Source organism: Formica exsecta, unplaced genomic scaffold, assembly GCF_003651465.1.
Source record: "Formica exsecta isolate Colony F162 unplaced genomic scaffold, ASM365146v1 scaffold37, whole genome shotgun sequence".
NCBI classification, from domain to species: Eukaryota; Metazoa; Arthropoda; class Insecta; order Hymenoptera; family Formicidae; genus Formica; species Formica exsecta.
Window position 1 is genome coordinate 675233 of NW_021850941.1, and position 18410 is coordinate 693642.

Consider the following 18410-nt stretch of genomic DNA (forward strand, 5'->3'; position numbering starts at 1 on the left):
GAAAGAGTGACAGAACGCGGGAGGGAGATATACGGGTGAGAACCTATGCACACAAGACGGTCCGTGCGAAGGTCCAACACGTACTCTGCAGAGTAAATGTTTAATACAAGCCTGTGGAGCAAGATGTAAAGTGGTATCTGGGGAATGCACCTGGACTTTAGAAGAGAATCTAGCACGTTCCACATGTAACTGTCTTTTCATTATTTAGGATTGATAGTTATGTCTTTTCTTAGCAACGCAGTGATATCGCATTGTATTATTTACGATGTCCAATACATCTGCTGATAATATTAATATAGAAATCGAGATAAAGAAATAAAAATTTGGAATACTTAGTAAATATCAAAAAGGACATAGAGCCGTTTCTGCAAATAATTAGTAATATAATTAGTTGATTCGTACATTCGGAATTAAGTCTAAAGTTGACAGAAGAGCGCTTCCTGTCGCTTGTGAAACTATTCACGTTTCTAACGCTCGCTTTTACACATCGCGAACACGCCTCTCAGTCGTAACTCTTTAAGCATCGTTCCATCGGCAGAAACGACGAACTTTTGAAAGTTCCGCGACGTACCATTAATTGGCGTTCAACCATCGGCGTAACATTATGTTCGTAACGATCGCTCTTCTTCTGTCACAAAAGACTCACGTTCTCCCTTAACGACGAGGTAAATTCTGACCTCGTGGCGGAGGAACATGTTCGCATCGGGGGGCATACAAAGTAGATAGTAGTCCCGTATTTATCTCGGAAGAGTGTCGTCGAGTGCTCGAAACAGCGGTTTCCGATGCGGTCTTATCGAGAGATAGAACTTTAATAGTATTCGCAGCCACGTTAGAGGGATGCGCTAATATTTATTATATACGCTGCACTCGAGAAGAACCGAACAGTCATGTCAGTTTCGTTCCCATTAATAGCGATAGCAACGGAGCGTTTTGCTTCATTATCCGCCGTCAATTGCTGCCTTCAATGACGAATTCACGTTCTGGTTGCCTCAAAGTTCGGCGCCTGTTCTCCTTTGATTAAGTATTTCGGGAGATAATAGAGTCAAGAATTGCCTGCTAAAGCCCGACGCGGAAGCGAGTTCGGGCTTCTCAGAAAGTAGGTAAAGTACGTAGGAAACGAACCGAGTAACTGCACGAGCTCGGCCTTGTTCGCTTCAGTCAAATTCTTGCTGCGCAGGCGGTGAAGCGTATATGAGAAAGGATTGGATATCGCGTTATTTTCTTTTCTGGATTCTCGATCATGTTGCAAGTTACGAGTCGAAGGCCTTGCATTACTCCATGCGACATGCGTTTGCTCTTAAAAACGGCTATATATTTTACTATCGGCGCGTGTATCCGAGATAAATTAATGGCCTAAGACTCTCATTGGAAGGTCGGCTTTCATGCAATAATAATATCGGTGCCGACGATAAGTGTTACAAATGTAATATTACATCGTCGGTTTCTCTTTATTTCTCTCGTTTTCATCTATTTTCGTTTAATGATACCTGTTAAAGAGCGGGACCGAAAGAATGAAGAGTAAATCTCTTGTAAAATAAACTAAATGCGAAGCACATATAAACCTTTATGTCAATTCTACGGTATATTACAGAGAGAAACGATAACGCGCTGCATATATCCGGAATTTCTTCTTTGTATTAGCACAACGCGCATTGTATTCGCTATTCTCATTATATTTTAATATTCAGCGAGCAGGACTGAAATTAAATCATTTGTACGCATTAACCCGTGATATAATTGCATTTAAGTGATCTTCGTTATAGCCACATACCGACCTGGCTTTTCATCTCTTTGCGAAGCGCGTGTGTTTACGCTGGTAACATAGCTACAGCTCAATTATTTCAACCTCTGACTATTGAAGCGTTAAGCAAATTCACGCGTACAGAGAAACAGAAACGTAATGATGAGATAGCGCCGTGTGATCTCGAGAACGTTATATGACTTTGCAAAGTGACTGTCTGAATACTAATCGGATTGTCTGAATACTATATACTCAGACTAATCGATTATCTATTACGATTCAAGTTGTCGGACGTTTCGTATATAGCTTCCTATACGTTAGCTGGGCTAATGATACGTGACGACAGAATTGTAAATGCGTTCTATCATGGCGAAATTTTTAATAATACAGTGATCCTGTTTCTGTGTGTGTGTGTGTGTGTGTGTGCAATAAAACCGCAGGAACCTTAACAGCGCGTTATATTATATTCCCAACATGTTCATGAAAATTCAATGGGGGCTGGAACAACGCGTGGGTTGGTAACCGTAATAAAGCTAAGCCGTATAACGACACTGTCATTAAGTGGCATTGCGGTCATGAATGCCGTGCCACGCGATACGGCGGACCATTGTTTGGATTAGATCATTTCAACCGAGCTTTTTCGATGCAGAAAGATGTGTGATTATTTATTCATGATTACATATGTGAAGAATGACCTCGCTGTCACACGGTAGGATTCTAGATAATCCCGGGATTGTAGCGAAATTCTGCAAGTTAATGACATTCCGGATAATCGATTACTCAACATACCGCGAGGCGTTGAATCAGATGAGGTCACTCGACGATAGATAATGAAAATTATTAATTTCTTCACATGAAGTCTTTGTTTTACATATTGTTATTAAATATTATTATGTATTATTATGTATTATTTATATTTATTTCGCAAGCAACAAATTCGGAACTTGCATATTTCGAGAGCAACAAATTCAGACAATACGTCAGGATCAACTTTAAGACAGCAAAAAATTTTTTTCTGATGGTTTACTCTTGTAAGTTTGCACGCTGTGCGGCTTTCCGGCATTATTTATACTTATTTTGCAAGCAACAAATTCGGAACTTGCATATTTCGAGAGCAACAAATTCAGACAATACGTCAGGATCAACTTTAAGACAGCAAAAAATTTTTTTCTGATGGTTTACTCTTGTAAGTTTGCACGCTGTGCGGCTTTCCGGCATTATTTATACTTATTTTGCAAGCAACAAATTCGGAACTTGCATATTTCGAGAGCAACAAATTCAGACAATACGTCAGGATCAACTTTAAGACAGCAAAAAATTTTTTTCTGATGGTTTACTCTTGTAAGTTTGCACGCTGTGCGGCTTTCCGGCATTATTTATACTTATTTTGCAAGCAACAAATTCGGAACTTGCATATTTCGAGAGCAACAAATTCAGACAATACGTCAGGATCAACTTTAAGACAGCAAAAAATTTTTTTCTGATGGTTTACTCTTGTAAGTTTGCACGCTGTGCGGCTTTCCGGCATTATTTATACTTATTTTGCAAGCAACAAATTCGGAACTTGCATATTTCGAGAGCAACAAATTCAGACAATACGTCAGGATCAACTTTAAGACAGCAAAAAATTTTTTTCTGATGGTTTACTCTTGTAAGTTTGCACGCTGTGCGGCTTTCCGGCATTATTTATACTTATTTTGCAAGCAACAAATTCGGAACTTGCATATTTCGAGAGCAACAAATTCAGACAATACGTCAGTATCAAATTTAAGCGAGCAACAAATTTTTTTCTTTGGCAACTTTTTAGCAACAAATGAGCAACAAATAAAAATATTAATTAGAATTGATTCTGCTCATTCTGTTCCGCTAACTTATAAGACGTGCGTAAACAATCTGAAAGAGATTTTAGCAACATGTGCTAGCACTGCCAATCATATTTACATTTCAAACTTACAACTTTTGTTCACACTTTTAATATGTATTTAGTATTATTAATAATTATTAGCTTCAAAATTTATTTGCTATTTTATAAACTATTTTATAAACTGAACTTCTTCAGTTTATAAAAGTTATCTTCTGATTTTATATCGGAAATTTGTTGCTTTTGACTCTTAATTCAGCCTTAATAGAGAGGGGCACGAGGTTCTCGTGTAACCGTTAATTAAGATGTCTATCTGCGCGTTGCAAAATATAGAGCGGCAATAGTAGGGCGTCCGATAGATACGATCTGGAAACTCGGCCAAATCTTTTCAAAGACGTCGCGCCGTAACGGAGTAATGAAAGACATCGATTTGCCGTGGCGGGCGCGTTACATGCACCGCGGCAATTCCGGTCGAGCGGCGCGATAGAAGTACGGGTAATAAATATCGCTTTGCAATCCCGTAGTTTCGTCGTCGAGATACGGATTGTGCTGTGCAAACTATTCGAGTATCAAGCGAACGCCGCCTCGACGAATGATCGGCATGCCGGGACAAAACTGAGCCTGCGGATTTGCACCATTAAAAGATAGACTTCTGATTTTTTCAAATGCATTTGCGATCTTCGATCTCATCTGCGTAAGACTTATTACTATTCCGACATTCTTGCTCCTAACGTCTCGACATTCTCATACAAGTGAGTTCGCGTTTCCACATAAAAATGGGCACTTTTCCTCGAAATAGTATATTTCTCGTAAAGTCCGAAACTCTGTACAAGAAACTTACCATGTCATGGAAAGTAGAAGCTGAAAATGCTATATAGCTTCGCGTACATTTATCCCGAATACGCTACAAGTTGCGCTGCAACAAAAGGGGAAAAAATGCGGTAATATACGAGAATAGAAATTTATATCCGGAATAAACTTTCCAATTTTTACTTTTTTAAGGAAAATTATTTATATAGTCTTGTATAGTCTTTTTTTGTTCGATCTCATAACATGTATTTTGATGCATATAGATTCTTTTTAAAATATGTACATCTCTCAATTTGTGTTCTATTCTTCCACGTTCTGGTTTACTCTGACATAATTTGTCTTACTGTGATTATATCTGGCGCACTTTGTTGGCGTAATCTAGGTTACTTTGATTTATTCCGGATGATTCTGACGTACTATACGATGTGTAACCTACATTAGTTTAAATTACGTACATATCTATTTTCGACCTGATCTTATATGACACATATGATTTTATATATAGGTATTTTTTCTGTATTTAAAGTAATTATTGATAATTTATATAAATTTATATCTGTACCGTAACTTTGTGTAAAAAAATTGTGATTGAGCCTCTGAATATACATCTTCATCCTCAACGTTGAATCGCGCTAACTATTCTACTTGCGACGTCGGAGTATTTCGATTCCTTCCTGTCTACAACTTCCTAATAATGACATTTGAATTCTGAATATAATTATATAACTTTCGCCATCTACCTGTAAACTAAACTATGATCGACGACCAGGACATGCTTCCGCAAACTCAATGTAATTTCGCAGACATTAACACTCGATTCTCTGTGTAACCTGCTTATCTAATCGCAACTTTTCTATGCATCCAAGAGTTATGACGCGGCATGTCCTTATTGCGGTCACCGAAAGAAAGGTACGTGCTAGAACACGTGTCACGGGGCTTACGTTCTTCTTGGCTGACGGATACGGAGTGCGGCACGCGAGAACACTAATCCCAGAATACACGTGTCACCGTTGTCTGTCACTTACGGAAAACGCACACGCAAGCGGACGGTATTTGAAAACGTGAGGGGAGCACGCGATAGACTATATTTTCCGTATATCGCGGCGTTGCTTTAAGCAACATTTCTTCCAAAACTGTCTGAAACCCCTACAAAATTTGACAATGCTGTGGCAAATTTCCATCACGATGGACGGCGTCGCAATTTCTCACGACTATTGCCACGAAAGCGGATTAATTTACGTTTCTCGCACTCATTCGTTCCATTTGAGCGAATTATCAACCGGAGTACGAAAATTCCCATCACAGCGCAATTATCCTCCTTTTCCTTTTTTTTTTTTTTTTTTTTTTTTTTTTTTTTTTTTTTCCCCTTTTTTTTTTTTTAGATACTCACGACTATTGCCACGAAAGCGGATTAATTTACGTTTCTCGCACTCATTCGTTCCATTTGAGCGAATTATCAACCGGAGTACGAAAATTCCCATCACAGCGCAATTATCCTCCTTTTCCTTTTTTTTTTTTTTTGTTCTTTTTTCTTTCTTTTTTTTCCCCTTTTTTTTCTATAAAGTTCATGAAATTGATAAAGCACTCAGTCAGTTGGTTCACCGAATTAACGCTCCATTATCTAAAACGGTGAATTTCCGCACTAGTACACGGTGTTCGAAATTACGCAAAATGCACCGCGTATCACACATAACTGTGGATATTCTTTGTTTTTATAAAGTGCCATTTTAAATATTTGCACGCATATTCTGAAATACAGATTTTAAAATTTGCATGGGTATATATGCGAAGCTATTTGAATGGCAAGCGAGGAAAACTGGCTATTTAAGTTCAACCTATTTTCCAGCACGCATATGATGAACGAATAATACATGAAGAGTTGACAAGTATTGCCCTTAGAACACAATTGTAAAGGTGCAGAATTGCTTTTCTCATTTATAATATATCGCGCATTGACGCTACAGCGATAAACGTACGTATGCAGGAGAAGAGAAAAGTTGTAACCGAATTTTAGCAAAATATTGAGAAAGAGATCGTATAATTACGCGAGTATGTGTTTTCGATTAACCGCCGAACGCCTACAGAGAATTCAATCTCGTGAACTACAAAAGGTTTGGGCGATATTATACCATCGCAATTGCTCGAGGCGAAAATAAAAATGGCGCAGAATTCGTCGATACTATTCCATTATAATATTCTATTAATTCAGTTAATTTACATTAATTCCATTATAATATAAAGTAGATATATATTTGCATCACAAGTAAGAAACTTTTGCTCTTTATTGTAGAAACGTTAATTATGTTGACGGCATAAGAGGCGATAGCGTAATTAAGGAAACCATTAACTGCAAAATCCGATTTATCTGCGACGATTGGCTTCGAAGTTTCGCGATGAGGCAAATGTTTCAATCAACTCTGCCTTGAAACCGCTACCCAGCAGCCGTTGTCCTAGGACGTTCGGAATGCGATTATAATAAATTCTTGGTTAAAGTTACCGAACTATCCGAATTCGCTTCCGATGATAATAGCAAAAATAAATGGGAAGAAAAAAAATAGGTTTTTTTTTTTATATATATATAGAGCACACTATAGAACACAATGTCACAGTAGCTTGCATTTCAGAGGCATCGGGATTGTGATTTGCATGTAAAACGAAATGCGCTCTCTTTTATATTTACGTGAGGATGATACTTCGATACTTCTTGTCAAGAAATATTCAATATTTTACTAATATTTGCGCTTTTTATCCGACGATTACGAGATATTTTTGTACAGAGATTTGGTAAGATTTAATCCACAATGATATTGTATTTGAGCGCCTTGCATTGATATAAAAAAAAGACGATATAATACAAAACTGTACCATCTTCTGATATATTGCATAGATAATATTTAAATAATATATATAATTAGAATAATATTGTTTTTTTATCTCTCTTTTATTAAAATATCTTTTTTCTGTGTTGCAGGTGAATATATTTGGGCCATGTTTGAACGGTGCTGCAAACAGGTATGTTAAAATTTTGTTTGAACTTTTTAAAATGGCTTGAGAATAAAGCACAACGTAGAAAATTTATGAGAACAAATATAAAGCATTGTATGTATGTGTTATGCGTCACTATAGTGTGTTATTATATATAATAATGATATTGCATTGCGGAACGCCGTATACAACACGTCGCTTACTTTTCGATTTCCGTTGAAAAAATTGAAATGCTATTTTCCTTTATGATGTTATATGCTCGCATTGCCATCAATGTAAACCGTTCAACATGACGGGCCCCATTTGTCCCGGGAATATTTCCGTTCTTTGGCAAAATGTAATTTCCTTGCGGCAAGGACCATGCGTTTTAGCGACGAAAAAAAAAGGTATCGAATGTGAATAATTCAAATGTCATTTCTCAGTCGGATTTGTCGGTTCGATGCCCGCATACTGCCAAACGATATATCCGATAAAGTGCCGAAAGCAATCGCCGTCACCCATTCGGTGTAAAAAAACTTATTTATGGAGTATCCGTCGATATCCGGCCTAACTTTGATTGTCACCCTAGTACCCTTATGCTGTCATAGTTTCCTATCGTGATAGACACGATAGGACGATGATATGGCACCGCTCAGATTGTTAACTAGTATTTCTCTTTCGGGTTCCTTTTTTACGAAAATACTTTCGTTTTGTGCTAAAAAACGTGTATTTGTGCTGCAAAATTATTTCTTGCGATATATCACATGATAGCATCGCACATCAACAAAACGACCGCACAGTGCTAGTGATTTAATTAAATTATTTGTTTTCCAGAGAGAGTTACGCGTAATTGAAATGCAACTTTTAGAACATCAATGTACATATGTATATATCCATGTATTTGTATTTGTATAAATATATTCTTCACAGCTGCCCGAGAGAAAATATTCATTGAAACGCACGGCTTTGTTTGAACAGAATAACTATTAGCTCCAGCTTTGGCTTTCCACGTTTTATGATTTTAAAATTTGCAATTCTCTGTGGAACGCGTGCACATATCTACGCGGATTACCATTAAATAATGAACGAACTGATTGCACCCTACGCGATTTAACTCGATTTCTTATAGCTTCGATGTATTAAGAGCGAGAAGAAATCTGAATCCCATATTTACATATTTTTCATCAAGTTTCTGTACATGGCAATATTTGTAATGGATAAAACAAACTTGTAAATTGAGCTCGAAATTTACGTTTGGATTCGTTAATCAATAATCAAATATCTCGTTACTGCTGGGAATAGGGAATTAAATTTCCTATACAGGTAATTTAATGATCATTTATTTATTAACAAATCAAAAACGAGTTATAAGTTCGCATTTGGATATATATATATATATATAGTTTTTTTTTTCCTCTTATCTCTAGTTCGTTTTCTATTAACGCATTTTTTATCAATACTCCTTATTTAGTGTTTTTCTTATCTCTTGCAAAGCTACGTAAGAAACGCTACTTACGTAGCACTTGCGGCAAAAAACTCTTTGCAAGAATCATTTATATGCGAAGATATTTTCGAGTATTTTTTCAATGCGACAAACTTTATTGTCCCGTTGGTAGTCCGAAGGGACCAGTTTGCACGCTAATAGCGGCGATTATCGTGAAAACATCGGCTTGGCTGCTATATTTCTTGCTCGAAAGAGTTGTTAATACTTCGCCCGCGATCCCGCGGTGATAACCCAATTTACCGTCCGGCGCGCGACAAGTTGACCTCGTCATAGAAGCTTGACGGTAAACAATGCCAAAAGCTGTTTTCGCAGGTCAAGAAGGTGTGAGTCAGCTCGCTAGGCACGCGCTCGAGAAAGTCACGTTTTTGCAAACGGGAGGATCGGCACACACAACCGCTATAAAAAGCTCGTTAGGGCGCCACTTGTTGTCACAGCAACCTTTGAACCCTTTCGACGTCTCTATTATGACGAAAAAATTCATCTCACGGGTACTTTTTTTTATTCGCGAGACTAGAGGGAGAGGGTATACTGTCGAGGGGGTCGGCGACGGCTTTTGTTCTCGATAGGAGTCATAAAATTGCGCTCTCCCTGTTCAAAGTAAATTCGCCGAAGCATGGAATCGGTCAAACCCCCCAACTCCTTTTATATTGTGAAATAAAAATAAATTTGAATTTTTGCAAACACTAATAAGTTAATAGCTGCTTTATTTGCTTGAAACGATTTGATTAATAAATACAATGACGTTAATATTTATAAACAAAATATTATCGTATATTATTATTATGCAAGGTTGGAAACTTGCACTTCGCATTTTGTAATCTCTGATAAAAACGAATTTAGTAATTAATATGAAAATAAAATTACATTTCACGCGCGCTTATCCATTTATTATAATTTTATAATCGCGTGTACACTTTATTATTCGTATCTTTTCTGGAGAAAATGTTTTTAAGGTTATATTCGGTCTGATTATTTATTTAATCTAAACTTGAAGATAAAAGAAAATAATACGAAAAAAACGATTCTAAAAATCGAAAAATTGAAAATGTAATTACTTTGTAAGCTCTCAAACAACGAATTAACGGTACGTGTATATGTTTATTTTCTCTTTATCTTTCATTATTAGATAAGATATTCGTAATCACAATATCATAGACGATTTATCACCGCGATGGAGTAAATACACATCCAATCTTGGACTCCAAATATGCCGTTAATATTCGCACACTTTCATAAAATGAAATTGTTAATTATAGCGGACGAATTTCCTCACTTAAACTTCTCTTATATTTATTCTGCGATGCAATCAGAGAGAGTGTATATATTTTGTAATATACATTTTGCAAGTGGAAAATGAAAATCAGATGAAGAAAAGGCAGAAGGATCCCGGTAATAAACGTCACGGCCTATCTGTCTGTTCTTAGTCAAATTAAACTTTTAGATTTGTTACAGATAAATTCACCAGATTACTAAGGTGAATCGTTTTTCAATATAAAACATGTTTAAAATTTATTTTAATTATTATTCAAATTAATCTGTCAGTTTTATTTATTTCTATTTATTGTTTGTGCAAAATATAACATATAACAAATAAATTTGATAAAATTTTGCAATATAGATCGATAGCATCGAAATTGACTGAAAATATCTGAAATATAATGCTTCGGACTTTTCCTCGTTCACAGTATTTTTTTATCTCGTGCGAATATGAATATTGAATACTCGCAATGTTTGCTATCAATTATACCATGTTCTAGAACGCCTATGTAATTCTTGTAAATGGGATAGAAATAATTGATGGGGATTAACACGAAACATTCAAGAATAGTAGATAGGCAATTGAAGGATTAACTGACACGAACAATCAGGAACAATTCGCGAATATTTTAGAGTATGCATCACTTTGACAAGACGGCCGCGTTTGCGTGACTACCAGGTTCTCCGCGAAACGCTGATATTAATCGTAACGATCGATTCACGTACGCAGTGCATAAGCGACAATATTTTCAACAGATGAAAGAAGCCGCGAGATGAAGCTACTGAAAAAAAGGGGAAGCCTCAAGCCAGCTTCAGCGTGGAACGTTATATAACGTCGCCCCAATTATGACCAAATTGCTGTAGCGTTTTTGAAACTGACACTTTGCGCAACGCCCATTGCGATGGGGCTTCGAACGTTCCCGATACTCGCGTTTTTTTTTTCCCCATTTTTTAACCATCCACTTTGTCGGCCCGCCGGCATAGATAGAGGCAGCCAGCCTCTGGTATTGAATTCTAGAGACGCAAAATGCCGCTGAAACGATTGCACCCGCCGCGGTGCGTTCCATTTCGCGTGAATATCGAGTAGCAGGCAGCAAGAGCAGTCGACTTCCTGATCGCGAGTTATTGTCTGCTACCGACGTCTTCTCAACTCTCTCCCCTCGAAATTTCTTCTCCCCCCGTAATGCAAATCGCGCTGACTCGCCGACGATTGCACGATGTTCCATCGCGCTCGCGCGTCATTCGAGATGTTATGACTAAAGAGAAGATGCGCAGTCTCTTTCGCGATCGCGACACCTTATCATTTCGCGTTAATATTAAGGCGCGTTTATAGGGCGCGATGGACGCATCGATTGATTCGGTCGAATTAAATGTTACCGGCGATATAAGCGGACGATATAACAAAGTTGGCGACAATGCTATCGACGATATTAACGAATTCCTAACGAGCGTTATCTCCAACAAAATTGGAAACTCGATGCTATATATCATTCATAGATTTTATTACCGCGACATGATCGCGCGTATGCGACAGCATACAAAACAACGCATGTAATAATTCTCTTATAAAAAGCGATTTCGATGGCATAGAATAAACCTGGCTTTGCGTGCCTTGCATTATTAATACGCTCAATGTAACATCAACTGACAAAATCACGCGCAAAATGCAAATTAGTCATTATTCATTTCTACGTGGCATATAAATTTGTAAGCCGTGGCGTGTTACGAGATCGGAAAGAACGAGCGAGAAAACGAGAGGAAAAAAGACGAATGGAGAGTGCAATCCGTAAAAAAAGTCATAAAATTCATTAACATTCACCCTAATACGTAGATAGATGCTCAAGCATTATTAAATTTGTATGCATTACAAATAATACAAAGTAATATACCAATGTATGACTCGTTATTCGTGACCTCGGATAAAGAGAAAGAAAGAAAAATAAATTATATATCGAAATTATTCATTTTCTTTTTAGTACGGTAAACATTTTCGAGGCCTAATATATTCCGGGCGTATATAATATCTTCTGACCAAAGATTACGTAACTATGATCGATCGATTGCGTCCTCGCCGCCTTCCGCAGGGTGAAAAAGAAGCATCGCGTGCCTTTAGGAGCCAATATTTCAAGAACAGTCTGTAATTCAGAGGTCGCTAACGGCAATGCACCTTAAGCGATCTGTTTTAAGAGTCTGCGGATATTTCTCAATCTATTTGCGCGATTTTCCTTAAACCTCTCTGAATTTAACACTGAAGGAGTTATTCCGCGTCTTTTAACATTGAGTATCTCTCCTTTGGAAAGGAAATTCCAGTGGAAAAAAATGAATGTCGCACAGTCGAATTGAAAGGGAGAGACATTACGAATCCTCTAACGAATTCTCAAACGTTCCATTTTAGCTTTTTATGAACGCGTTTATTTCGCGTATCTACGACTTTTTTATTGCATTGTACTTATTTCGAGAGACACGCATCGTTAAATCTTTCTGGTTTACTGCGACACGAAATAGTCCGCGCGGGTGCTAAACAAAAATTGTAGCATCTCGGTAGATAAAGAGAGTACTTCCACGGGAACCGGCGAGGTGAGACGCCGGGGTACATCTACAAGAGTTGTGGTGTTCCACTCCAACGGACTACGTCGCGAAAGATACCGCGTTCTCTTCGAGCAACGCGCTGCAGGAGAGCATTCTGAAAGCATGTGCGAGCGCGAAAATACGTCGTGCATAAAGTAAAGACGAAAATTTATATCTACACACAATATTTTTTTCTTTATAACGCACCGGCGAGGAGCACGGCGAATAACGTAGTAGCTAACTCGATCGCTTACAATAACTTCAAAACGCTGGCGTCGACATCGTCTTAAACGCGTTCGCACAGACTCGTGTAAAACACAACGGACATTTCGCAGTAAATATTTCGTATATTTGCGCGCACGGATATTTCACTGAAATACCTGCATATCTGCGCGAAACGCAACACTTTTCTGTCGAGTTGCCGAGCGTGCGAACGGCAATAATCGTATCCAGAGCGCACAATAAGTGCGCGCGCTCGTATTCACGGCCCTTCGTATTTTTTGCCGTCCTGTATTCGTTCCAACCGATATTTGTGGTACCTGTTTTTTTTTTTTTTTCGCGGATATCATGTTCATCAAAGGAAGGTTTCGCGGATTTTATATGGAATCCCATATAACGGACGGTACAACCGAATATTGTTGTTGAAATCGCACAAAATGGCTCTAGCTATTCTTTATTGTTAATCTCCGATCTGTAATGTTTTTTGCACATTAAATTTTATAGTATACAATGTTTTCATCGCAAAAAGACATGGTAGATATTTTTTTTTTCAATTTAAAAACTAATACATTTTTTTATTATCCAAGCGCGAAGCTTTTTCTAGCAGATATTTCGCAAATGTCTCAATATATCACCGTGTAGCGATACAGACGCGCATAACACTCTTTTATGATATATTACACATGTTCGAATTGGACATATCTCAACTCCCATCTCGCATCATCGTACGTATCTTTCTCGTAATGCGTTTTCGATCCTTGATCGCATCGATAGCATCGACGAAATATATTTGGGTCGATTCCCCTCGACCCATTCGATTGAAAGCTGTGAAAGAATATTATGTCGGAGCTCGCGATTCTGAAAATACTATTTCGGAGCGGCACGCGCTCAGGGCAAAGGGATATTTGCAATCACGGTAGTCCGTTCACGGTAACGTAACCTCCGGCACGATTGATCCTGTGCTAAATGCGGTGCGGCTTGCGCAGTCGAAAACTTTCCGCGCGAACGTCCATCTCTCGCGTTTTGTTATAACGGAATAACGTGCGCAAGACCAACGGCGGTACCGACATTAATCCACGTCTGACCTATCGGGAATGCGAAATCCAGCGAGGATAACAGCATCCGAGGGTCTTACCGGGTCTTCACCGTATGCAAACATCGGTATATCATACTTGGCAGCTCACTACGTCATGTAGGACTGAGATGTCTCGTACCTTGGGATTTCTACACACAAGTCTCTAACCGCGTCAATACCGGTATTAATTGATATCATCGCAGCTGTCAGTTTTATATCTGTGGCAGAGATTATACGTTTAAGATAAATTGAATGTAAAGCACGCATATATATAGGGTGTGGCATTTAAGGTGTTACAAGCTATTATCTCTAAAAGTACACATATATATTATTAATTTTTTTTTTATATCAATTGACTTGTCTCATTATTCTGTACATAAAAGTACGGTAAGATTATCGAAAACTAAATATTTTACGAGATATTTTATTTTTTATATCAAAATATGTCAGATTAAAATATAAAATAATAATCAATTGGTATAAAAAAAATACTAATTGTTTTTAAGAAAAAATATGTAATAATAATTATTTACAATGTATCTTTTTTAACAATTATTTGATTTTTTTATACAAATTGATTTGTTTAATTATTCTGTACATAAAAGTATTATGGTGAGATTATCGAAAACTAAATATTTTACGAGATATTTTATTTTTTATATCAAAATATGTCAGATTAAGATATAAAATAACTCGAAAAATATTTAATGAAAAAATACTTTATTATAGTTTTGAAAAGCTCTTTCATATGTATATACGGCAAATTTGATGCATAGACCTCTGTCGCACGAATAACTTCGTATACGTTGGTCGTTTATGTTACCGACAAGAATAATATCGTCGTTATTACACTATGTTCGTTATGTTAATCTTACAAATGTTGATTTTATTTTACTATTAATAATATATATGAGAGAATTTAATTTTGATTATAATTACATAAAAATATCGAATACATAGAACATTTTATAATAATTAAATAGTCGGTATTCACATATAGTTCTCTTTTGTACTGCCAATATGTTTATAGTATAAAATAATTATTACAGCGCCCTATATTCTTATTTTCTAAAAAGTGTGATTACACTTTTGCTTTATACGATTACATTATATATAATAATCATGAATTTATAATTATTTATTCGTTGTATTTTTCTCTCTAAAAAATATTGCATTAAACATCGAACATCGGAAATGTAGTAAAAGAAGTGATGATAGACGCAAAGATCGTTAACGAATTCAGACGATTTACGATGAGCCTTAAAGGAGATTAAAAAAGATTAAATGACACGGTTAGATCCGATGAGATCGCCTTAAAACTCGCGAGTGACAGCTGTAATGTTTAATAGCGTAAAGGGATACTGCACGAGAGTGGCTGTGAGACCGCTAATCGATAGATTCCAGATCACGAGACCGTTCTCGGATAAAAAAAAAAAAAAAAACAAAAAAAAAACCCAGGAACATCTGCTACTGGCATTATAGCAGCAAACCGGACTCGTCAACGCAATTCCCATCGTCATTTTGTCGCGTGCACCGGTGAATAACGGATTCAGTAACGTGCGCGCGAAATGTCCTCCATTGGATATTTTATTTTTATTCGACGAGAGAGAGAATGACACATCACAGGTTCCTTCCTATTTCACCGCTATTCGTCCTTTCGAACGAATCGGATATTTATTTTTATAATGTAATAAAGGAACATACACTCTCAGAAGTTATACGCGTGGAACTGGGTCGTAAATCGATTGATCATGCTTCGAAAAAGGAATATCGACATGGAAGAGGTCCTGAAAGGAAGAGGGTCGAGAGTCGACTACATCGTAGTCGACGAATCTCCATGCTTGGCGGTGCATTACGTAGGCATTATAAGAATACTACGTCGGCGAAATAAATGCGATTAAGCGTCCACGAAAGTCAAGACTCAGGACTAACGTCGGTCGGGCAGTGCAAAGGGTAGGGGAAAAAAAAAGTAGGAGCTCTCTTCCTTCTCTCCCTTCTTCCTGCGATCGGAAATGCAATGCCTTTAAGACCGGACGAGAGGCCACTCGGATTATCGATTAAACGACAGGATGTCGTTCTCGTGTGTATACCTCCTGTGTGTACGACGTCTAGCCGAAGAATAAATATTGAGCAATCACCGGGAGTCGCAAAACGCGACGCTCCTTTCATCTCTTCGTCCCCTTCTTACGTTCAGCTTTTATCCTTTTTTAGTACATTAACTTTTTCGTACCATCACACGATGCAGAAATGTTCTTCCTCTTCACTTGTAATACAAAATGTACAAAGTAAACATTTTAGAATCACTCAGTTTGATGACATAAATTATTTAGTCTCGTTTGCAAAGCGAAAATACGAATGTACTTTATACCGTCATGTAGAAAAAGAGAGAGAGAATCTCAATTTTTTTAAAATAAAAATTTCAGATCTTTGTCTCGAGAGGTATACAAGAAGTCGGTTCTGCAAAGACTAACATAAGAAGACGCCGTCAAAGAAAATAGAATCGAAGAATCGTAAAATCAGATTCTGCGAGAAAAACGTTTTACGATCGCGGACACACAATCTAATTAGACTTTAGTTAATATCGTTACGGTGAAAGGTACAAAACTTCCGGCCATGTGGAAGTGAGACAATATATTTTCTTTTTGCCTCTTTCGTATCTCGTTCGTTATGTTACGAGCTATTGCGGGACTTTATGTCACGTCTTTGTTCAGCATCCGTACGATGCATCTTCCTGGATAGAAAAAAAAAGCGGTCGTTATCGAAGAAAGCGCAGTGACCAATTCATTGATCTCGGGATCTTCGATGGAACTAAGTAGAAGAACGTTTACTATGGTTCTCAACCGTGAGGATTTCTCCTTTTCCGTTTCTAATCACTATATTATCTCAGCCATATATAAATGACTAGATTTTGAAAAATAAATCTTTAATCCTAACGGCAATTTATCTTTATTGCAAATTTTTATATCTTTCTGCTAAAATTATTTACATGCGAGCACTTTTAAAAGATGATTAGATTTTATGTGTAAGTTTTATATATTTTTTTTTTATGCTTTGTGTGCTTTTATTAGCTTATATTTTAAAAATATTATCCTGCATTCACGTGAAATATATTCTATGCAATTATTTGATTTCATCATTTATTATCGCCAAACGTGAAATATAAAAATTCCATTATATTGACGTTATAAAAGTCAAATTTTATCAAATACCTTTTTTCAATCAAATATTTGCAATGAATTCTTTTACGTTAAAAATGCGTTAAAAATTTTTTTAAAGGATTAAAAAAGAGAGAGAGAAGATTAACTCTCTAATGATAATATCTAATGTCTCTAAAAACTTACGAACACAGAAGACATTAAAACGCATTAGTTTTCTTATCTACTATTATTTCTACTTCGCTATTTTCAATGGCATTAAGTCTGACTCTTCTAATTATATGTGATGCATTGTCCTCGCAAATAGTGTAACTTTAGTCATGGTGAGAACCCGAGCAAACGGAGAAGATAAACGACTCGATGTACTATAAAAGAATCAACAGCGGCGCGGTCGATGCCGTAAGCCCGAGAGAGAATTGAGGAAGCAGGAGGATGGGTAAAGAAGTGGTGGAAAGAGGAAGGAAAGTGGAAGGACCAGTCAAGAGAGAGAGAGAGAGAGAGAAGAAAGGACGCGATTCCAGGTCATGCATCGCGAAATGCATCGATGCACATCCGGACGAGTCGATACTGGCTCGCATCGATTTCGTGCGAGCTTATCTCGTCGATAACGGAATCCAGACTCGCTGGGCCGGGACTTTCTATACTTGTTCGCGCCATGTGTGAGAGTGGGATAAAAAAAAAAAAAAAAAAAAAAAAAAAAAAAACTAAAAATTAAAAAAAAAAAAAAGAAAAAAAAACCATGGCCCAGTGCACCATATGCGCGCACCTGGTGAAATGTTTCACCGCCCTGGTGCAATGGAAATCGCGAAATTGAACGACGGGCGGATCCTACGCTGCTGACGAGTGACACTGGTTTTGATCGATCACTATGCCGCGTACGATTGACGCAACAGGCAATTAATAATTCATCGCTTTTCCTACAGATACGGATATCGCTCCAACCAGCATTTTTTGACAGAATTACCGCGATTGTGTAGTTAAAAATCTCACTTTTCAATCATTCATCAAATATGCGATCTTATCGTTTCTCTCTTATTGCTAATGTAGTTTTTTTATCATCATGAATAGCTAAATTAATATCTTTATACGATATAAAGAAACATATAAAGAAATTAAATAATCACGCTTTCGCCGTTTACGCACGAGCGAATATAGAAACGGATTGTAAGAAAGCATTTATTTCAGGATCGGTAAAAAACAAATATTAAATATATGCGATAATTTTATTTTCCGTTATAACTCTACCTAAGAGGAAT

General features: G+C 37.1%; 1 protein-coding gene across 1 annotated transcript in view; it reads left to right on the forward strand.

Moving 5' to 3' along the window:
- Window positions 1-18410, forward strand: part of LOC115239299 — a 199498-nt gene that overhangs the window by 113781 nt on the left and 67307 nt on the right. Inside the window, exon 4 of the mRNA XM_029813754.1 lies at window positions 7384-7424. The gene's annotated coding sequence lies outside the window, so the exon portion shown is untranslated. The remainder of the gene's footprint in view (window positions 1-7383; window positions 7425-18410) is intronic.